Here is a 7,345-nt window from a genome sequence, read left to right on the forward strand (position 1 = left end):
GGCCTGGTCCAATCTGACTATGTCCTGTAAGACCAGGAGATGAGGACACAGATGCACACAGAGGGATGACCCTGTGAGGACACAGGGAGGAGCTGCCGTCTGCAAGCAGAGGAGAGAGGATTCAGAGGAGCCAGCCCTGCCAATAATTTCATCTCGGATTTTCAGCCTCCAGGACTTTGAACCAATAAATGCACATTGAAGCTCCTGGCCTGTGGGATTTGTTATTGCCGCCCCATACAGGTGGGGGCCTGGGAACCTGGGAAAATCGTGCGTCACAGAGTGGGGCCGAGGAGGCCACTGCTGCTTGAGGTCAAGTGAGGGCAAGGCTGGGAATGTCCCTACTTCCCCATGAGCGTTCTGAATTGTTTTCTGATAAAAATGGAACAGATACGTTTGAAAATAGTTTAAAACCTGGTACCGTGACTGGTGCTTCATAAATTTGTCTCAAAATACACAGATAGATAAACTATATAAAGAGAAAACGAGAAGACACAGACTGGAAAACAGATCTGGTTGTTACCAAGGCATTTAGCATACAATTTCTCATTTGCTGTGGACACATCGATAAGAGAATTCCTCACTGGGTTTTCTGTCTGCCACCTTGCTAGCGATCAGCCCACTGGGAGCATTTTATTAACCCTTTATTAAACTTTCATTCGTTTTACTTCCAGTGCCTAGATAAGCACTGTCCAATAGAAATATAATGCAAGCCAGAAAAAAACCAAACTACCGAAAATCCAGATGGACACCTTTTGTGGGGCACAGATGGAACAGAAACACTTAGCAGCAGCAGCGAGGGACATGGCAGCCACCAGCTGAAGAAGGGCTCCTGCCCCAGGGGTCTGGGTGGTTTGGGTCTAGGGGTCATGGGGCCCAGAGGGCATCCAGAGAGACAAGGAGTCAGGGTCAGAACTGGGAGTGCAGGTTGAAATAAAAGTGGCTGCAGACCTCCCTCCTAAAATGTTTGTAGCAAACTGGTCCCAAGCAGGCCTGGGGAAAAGAGGGTGTCTCAGCAGGATGGGAAAAACTGAGATGCTGGGCCAGGGACACTCCACTGACTTCTAGGCAGGGGTTGCGAATGTCACGGTGAGACCTGGTCCTGGACGGAGACCAGCAGGCAGGGGGAGGTAGCCATGGAAATCCACAGAAAGAAAAGAAATTGCATAAGGAGATGGCACTTCTCAAATGGGGTGGGGGACCACAACTCCAGAATAAATGCCAATGCAGAGGAACGATGAGAAAAGCCATCATTAGAATATGCATCTTAGCTGAGCCTGGTGGCTCACACCTGTAATCCCAGCTACTCAGGTGGCTGAGGCAGGAGGATCCCTTGAGCCAAGGGGTTGGAATCCAGCCTAGGCAATATAGTGGTAACCCATCTCAAGTTTTTATTATTGATTTATTTATTGAAATGGAGTCTCGCTCTGTCACCAGGCTGGAATGCAGTGGCATGATCTCGGCTCACTGCAACCTCTGCCTCCTGGGTTTAAGTGATTCTCCTGCCTCAGCCTCCCAAGTAGCTGGGACTACAGGCACGTGCCACCACAACCAGCTGATTTTGTATTTGTGGCAGAGACAGGGTTTCATCATGTTGGCCAGGATGGTCTCCATCTCTTGACCTCATGATCCATCCCCCTCGGCCTCCCAAAGTGCTGGATTACAGGTGTGAGCCACTGTGCCTGGCTAATTATTTATGTCTTTGTAGAAATGAGGTCTCACTATGTTGCCCAGGCTGATCTCAAACCCTTGGGCTCAAGCAGTCCTCCCACATCAGCCTCCCAAAGTTCAGGGATTACAGGCATGAGCCACCATGCTTGATTTCAATTAAAAAAAAAAAAAAGGCATTCTTTCCAGGAAAATTAATTTTATGGGAAATCTGACATAGACTTTAAAATAGGTATGTGAAGTCCACTCACAGAGATAACTTCTATTTCTCTGTTTGGATTTCATGGTGCTGTGGAGTATCTTTTATGCTTATGAAAGACGATTTGAAATGACTTTTTAAAAAAATTTAATATTTGATTTTTCAACAGCTACAAATTTTAAAACCTGGTTTTTCCTTAGGCTTTTATGTTCAATTCCTCTTTTTCTACCTAGAAATCTGGAGAATTTTGATAATCACTCAGAAAAAGGGCTTTACAGTTTTTGTTTATTAAATGTTCTTAAATATTTTGAATTACATTTATCATTTTAAAGTATTTTTAGTTTCATTTTAAGTACTTCAGTTGTCTAACAAAACTTTTTCAAGTACATATATAATTTTAAGAGCATTCATTTATAAATATGGTTATGTTTCAAGAAACAGAAGAGATCTGTTTGGAGCTTGTTAACAAAGATCTAAATTAGTGCCTCAAAAACATACTAAATTGCAATCACAAGTCCAATTTGTTATATTCTCAAGTAGTCCAAACTGTCTGAAATATTACAAACATTTTAAACCCCTAATCTACACAGGTTATTCTTTAACTTAATTTTTTTCTTTTTTTTTTTTTCTTTTTTTTTTTTGAGACGAAGTCTTGCCCTGTGACCCAGGCTGGAGTGCAATGGCGCTGATCTCGGCTCACTGTAACCTCTGCCTCCTGGGTTCAGACAATTCTCCTGCCTCAGCCTCCTGAGTAGCTGGGATTACAGGCGCCCACCACCACGCCCAGCTAATTTTTGTATTTTTAGTAGAGATGGGGTTTCACCATGTTGGGCAGGATGGTCTCGATCTCCTGACCTTGTGATCCACCCGCCTTGGCCTCCCAAACTTAACTTAATTTTTTAAGTGTTGGTACTCTTGTTTTTTCATTGTCTTTGTTGGGGATTTGATAAAATTCACCCTTTTTGGGACCTGTAGCTTGTACAATTTAGGGGCTCTCCTTAAGAGAAAGAACACACGTTCGTGACTATGACGCGAACTCCAGGGACTCAGGGACTCCTCATATCCCCGGAACTGGGCCACAATGGCCATTAAAGACACTGTCCTATGAGAAAATCCATAGACAATTTAACAATGTGGATTAGTCCGATCTTTACTTAAAATATAAAATGTGTTAACTTCATGACACACATTAAAAAGGTCAGACGTCATATGTATATAAATTCCAATTTGCCACATTGTTTTTTTCCCCAAGCTCTCACTGGATGAAACCATTCCATCCTAACTCTCCTTGTCTCTATGACATACAGCCTTCTTGTCCCAGACGTGCCTTTTGAGCTAATCTTTTCCAGAGAACATTATAAGGTCTTCAGTTTCCTCTAATTTCTTTGAGCTCTGCTGACTTCAAGATCCTGTTGCTGAAAACTTTTCTGAGTACTGTTTATATAACATTAGAACATTGTTTCTTTTTCATTCCTTTTGTGAGAGAATTTATACAACATAGACAACCTATTGCTCTTAATGTGGTCTTTACACGGATTTTTTTTTTTTTTTTTGAGATGGAGTCTCACTCTGTCACCCAGGCTGGAGTGCAGTGGTGCGATCTCGGCTCACTGCAACCTCCAAAAAGGCTTATTTTGAACACACTACACCTCTGAATATGAGGCCATACCTCCTGGAATAATTCAATCTGTGTTAAATATCTTTTCTTCTTTATCTACTATTAGTGATTCACCCCCCTGGCCACTCTGGACATTCCCGACAAGCACAGATTGAGGTCAATCCAGGCTACTGTGCCTCCTGGAAAAAGAAACTAGCCTTTTGCAGAAAAGCTATTGATGTTATGTTTCACAATAAAAACACGAGTTTAAAAAGCAAGTATAAGAATGCCTTATAAAAGACTTAATGAGAATTTAAGTGGAAAGCAACCTACTAATCTCTTCGAAGGTTATTTTTTCGAGGAGGAAGAATATTTAGGAACATATTCGGTGATTGTGATTGCTGAAGATTTTGAATTTGTTTTTATCATTGGTGTTGTTCTGAGCTGGCTGTGGTTTTCCATTGCTGCTTCATGCTTTCTGCTTAATATCAGCCTTAGTATTAAGGCTGATAATAAATTACCCTTAATATCAGCCTTAGTATTATCAATTTGATTTTACTCTTGAGTTAACAAATTGTTAATCAATTTGTGTTATTTGGTTAACTCAAGAATAATATGTTAATAGAACTGTCTAGGATTTTCCTGTAATTAAGCCTGGAGTCTTGTACCGTTCGAGGTCACATGTGTTACCCAAACTTTCTCTGCCAGATAAACATATGCGGATGCGGCCTAATCCCTACAGGTCTTATTCAGGCATTAACAATGTGCTGCCTATAAATCTGCACAGATGAAAATATTTGCAAAATTTTCTCACAGTAAGTATATTGAAAGTATCAGATTATTTGTAACCGTATAGAGTGTGGTTCATAATTCAAGTAATATATATAAGTTGATATTCTCTTCTAATGAAAGCATAAATAAGTCATTCATTGTGGGGAAAAGAAAGAGAGATCAGCCTGTTACTGTGTCTATATAAAAAGAAGTAGACATAAGAGACTCCATTTTGTTCTGTATTTGAGATGCTATTAATCTGTGACCCTACCCCACAAGAGACATGTGCTGTGGTGACTCAAGGTTTAATGGATTTTGGGCTGTGTAGGATGTGTCTTTGTTAAACAAGTGCCTGAAGGAAGCTTGCTGGTTAAAAGTCATCACCATTCTCTTAATTTCAACTACCCAGGGACACCTACATGGCCAAAGGTCGCAGGGACCTCTGCCTAGGAAAGCTAGGTATTGTCCAAGGTTTCTCCCCATGTGATAGGCTGAAACAATGCCGCTAAAAGGTTTATGGAGATGTTCGCATATGCATCTCAAGGCACAGCATTTTCCTTTAAACTTATCCATGTCACAGAGGTTTTTGTTCATATGTCTTACTGCCGATTTCCTCCCTACAATGATCCTATTGTCCTGCCACTCCATTATCTTTAAGATGGTAAAGATAATTATCAATAAATACTAAGGGAACTCAGAGACCGGTGCTGGTGTGGGTCCTCTGTAAGCTGAGCGCCGGTCCCCTGGACCCACTTTTTCTTTCTCTATACTTTGTCTATGTGTCTCACTTCTTTTCTCAAGTCTCTCGTTCCACCTAATGAGAAACACCCACAGGTGTGGAGGGCCAGGCCACCCCTTCAATTCATATACATTTCTAGGGAAAGTTGAATATTTCCTTCTCTCCATTTTGTTGTTATCACCAAATTCTTTTTCTGACGCAGTGTGAGCACGGGTAAATATTGGCAGACTTCTAAGTCTTTTGCTCTAATTAAGTTCATTGTGGTCAAGAAAGATTCTGAATTAGTTGATGTCTAAATTCTATCTAGTTTTGATTTCTAGGCACTCAGGAGATGTATGCAGTGGGGTGTGTGCAACTGTGCACTCCCATGCACACAGGCTCACACACTCAAGTCACATGTATACATATCAAGCAGAAAGGCACAAATACGTACAGGTACACATAGACACACACTTTCACACAGGCACCCCTGTCATCCTTTGTTTTCTTTTCAGCAATTCCATTCTCCAGGTCAAGATTCACCTAGGAAGAGTGAGGACACTTCAGTCTCTACTGATGGCAGAAGGGAAGGAAGAGAGAAGGAAAGGTGGTAAAGAATCATTGAAAGTTTCATGTGCTCCATTAAATAATCATATTTTTGTAGTCAAATAGATTGATCTGAAATGGTTCATGTGATCTCTCATTTCTCTTCTCAGGAAATAAAAAATGACTTAATAATGAAGCCCGAAATAAACTGAGAGGCCTCACACAGTGGCTCACGCCTGTAATCCCAGCACTTTAGAAGGCTGAGGCAGGTAGATCACTTGAGGTCAGGAGTTTGAAACCAGTTTCGCCAACATGGTGAAACCCCATCTTACTAAAAATACAAAAATTAGCTGGATGTGGTGGCGGGCGCCCATAGTCTCAGGTACTTGGGAGGTTGAGGTGGGAGAATTGCTTGAACCCAGGAGGTAGAGGTTGCAGTGAGCCAAGACTGCGCCGTTGCACTCCAGCCTGGGTGACGGGAGTGAGATTCCATCTCAAAACAAACGAACGAACGAACAAACAAACAAACTGCCTGAGAGCCACGTTGCACAGAAAGGTTGATCCTCAACTGGGATCTGACCCACTCTGAGCAATCCCCCGGCCCTCACAATGGTCCACTGGAATGTGGTCAGACTTTGACTCATGGACGAAGCAGGCTGGGAGGAGCTGGTCGCAGAGCTGTGCCTAAACCAGGCCAGCCGCCTCCCCACTTGGTGTGAATGACACACGATCTCATTCAATCTTTCAAGCAGTGCTTTGTCTTTTAGTTCTGGCTCAGGTAAGGGAACTGAGGGCATTTTGGGTCTGGATGATTGTCTTGGGTCTGGAGACTGATGAAAGGTTTTAGGGGCCATTACTTTCAAATAACAAATGCCTTCTGAACTGTAAATTTCTGTAGATTTCCAAGCAACACAGCAAAGGAGAATGCACAGCAATCATCCAAATACACTCTCAGGTTCACCACTTCATCCTCTGTCCTCCCAAACTTAGCAGAAATGGTAAGGTCTCCCTAGAGGATGGATCTCAGCTGTAGAGAATCTAAACCAACCATTGAAATTCCAGCTTCCTTGAGAGCAATTGGTCAGAGCCCCCAGGTCTAAGCCAATCAACACAAGGCATTTCCCTGTGAAACGAATGAGGCACATTCCTCATATATCTCCCAACTCCCTGAGCCCAGCACGAGCCCAGCACAAACACATCCCCCATATATCTCCCAACTCCCTGAGCCCAGCACGAGCCCAGCACAAACACATCCCCCATATATCTCCCAACTCCTTGAGCCCAGCACAAGCCCAGCACAAACACATCCCCCATATATCTCCCAACTTCCTGAGCCCAGTACAAACACATTCCTCATATATCTCCCAACTCCCTGAGCCCAGCACTAACACATTCCTCCATATTTCTTTCAAACTTCAGAAAAACACCACCTGGGAAATCTCCGATAAGGACGCAGCGGGAACCAATAAAAAAAATGCTAAATGTATAATATTAACCAATTGTAATGCTGTAACCGAGAGAATTACCTTGTTCCCCTGTAACTTTACATATCCTGTTTACATCGGGCTATAAAAAGCAAGCACTCGCTTTGTTCGAGGCCCTCTTGTATGCTGTGGAATGGAGGGACCAAGTTCGAACTTGTAATAAAGATCCTTGCCGCTTGGCTTTGACTCTGGACTCTGGTGGTCTTCTCCGGGGAACAAACGGTCTGGGCATAACACCTGGTAGCTAGGAATCGGCTCAGAAACGGACAGGAGACCAATTAAAGCCAATGAAACATCGGGGAGGTTGACTGGAAGCTGCTGGAAAAAATCCCTTGCTCTGTAAAGGGAAGACGTCTTTCTCTGCC

General features: G+C 42.9%; 1 non-coding gene across 1 annotated transcript; it reads left to right on the forward strand.

Annotated features, from left to right (window-relative positions):
- The first annotated feature begins 510 nt into the window (after positions 1–510).
- LOC119619511 (small nucleolar RNA SNORA32) lies at positions 511–631 on the forward strand. The gene has a single exon (XR_005235978.2). It is a non-coding gene; the product is annotated as a small nucleolar RNA SNORA32 (small nucleolar RNA).
- Positions 632–7,345: the final 6,714 nt, after the last annotated feature.

The sequence above is a fragment of the Chlorocebus sabaeus genome, chromosome 2 (genome assembly GCF_047675955.1).
Source record: "Chlorocebus sabaeus isolate Y175 chromosome 2, mChlSab1.0.hap1, whole genome shotgun sequence".
Classification (NCBI taxonomy): domain Eukaryota; kingdom Metazoa; phylum Chordata; class Mammalia; order Primates; family Cercopithecidae; genus Chlorocebus; species Chlorocebus sabaeus.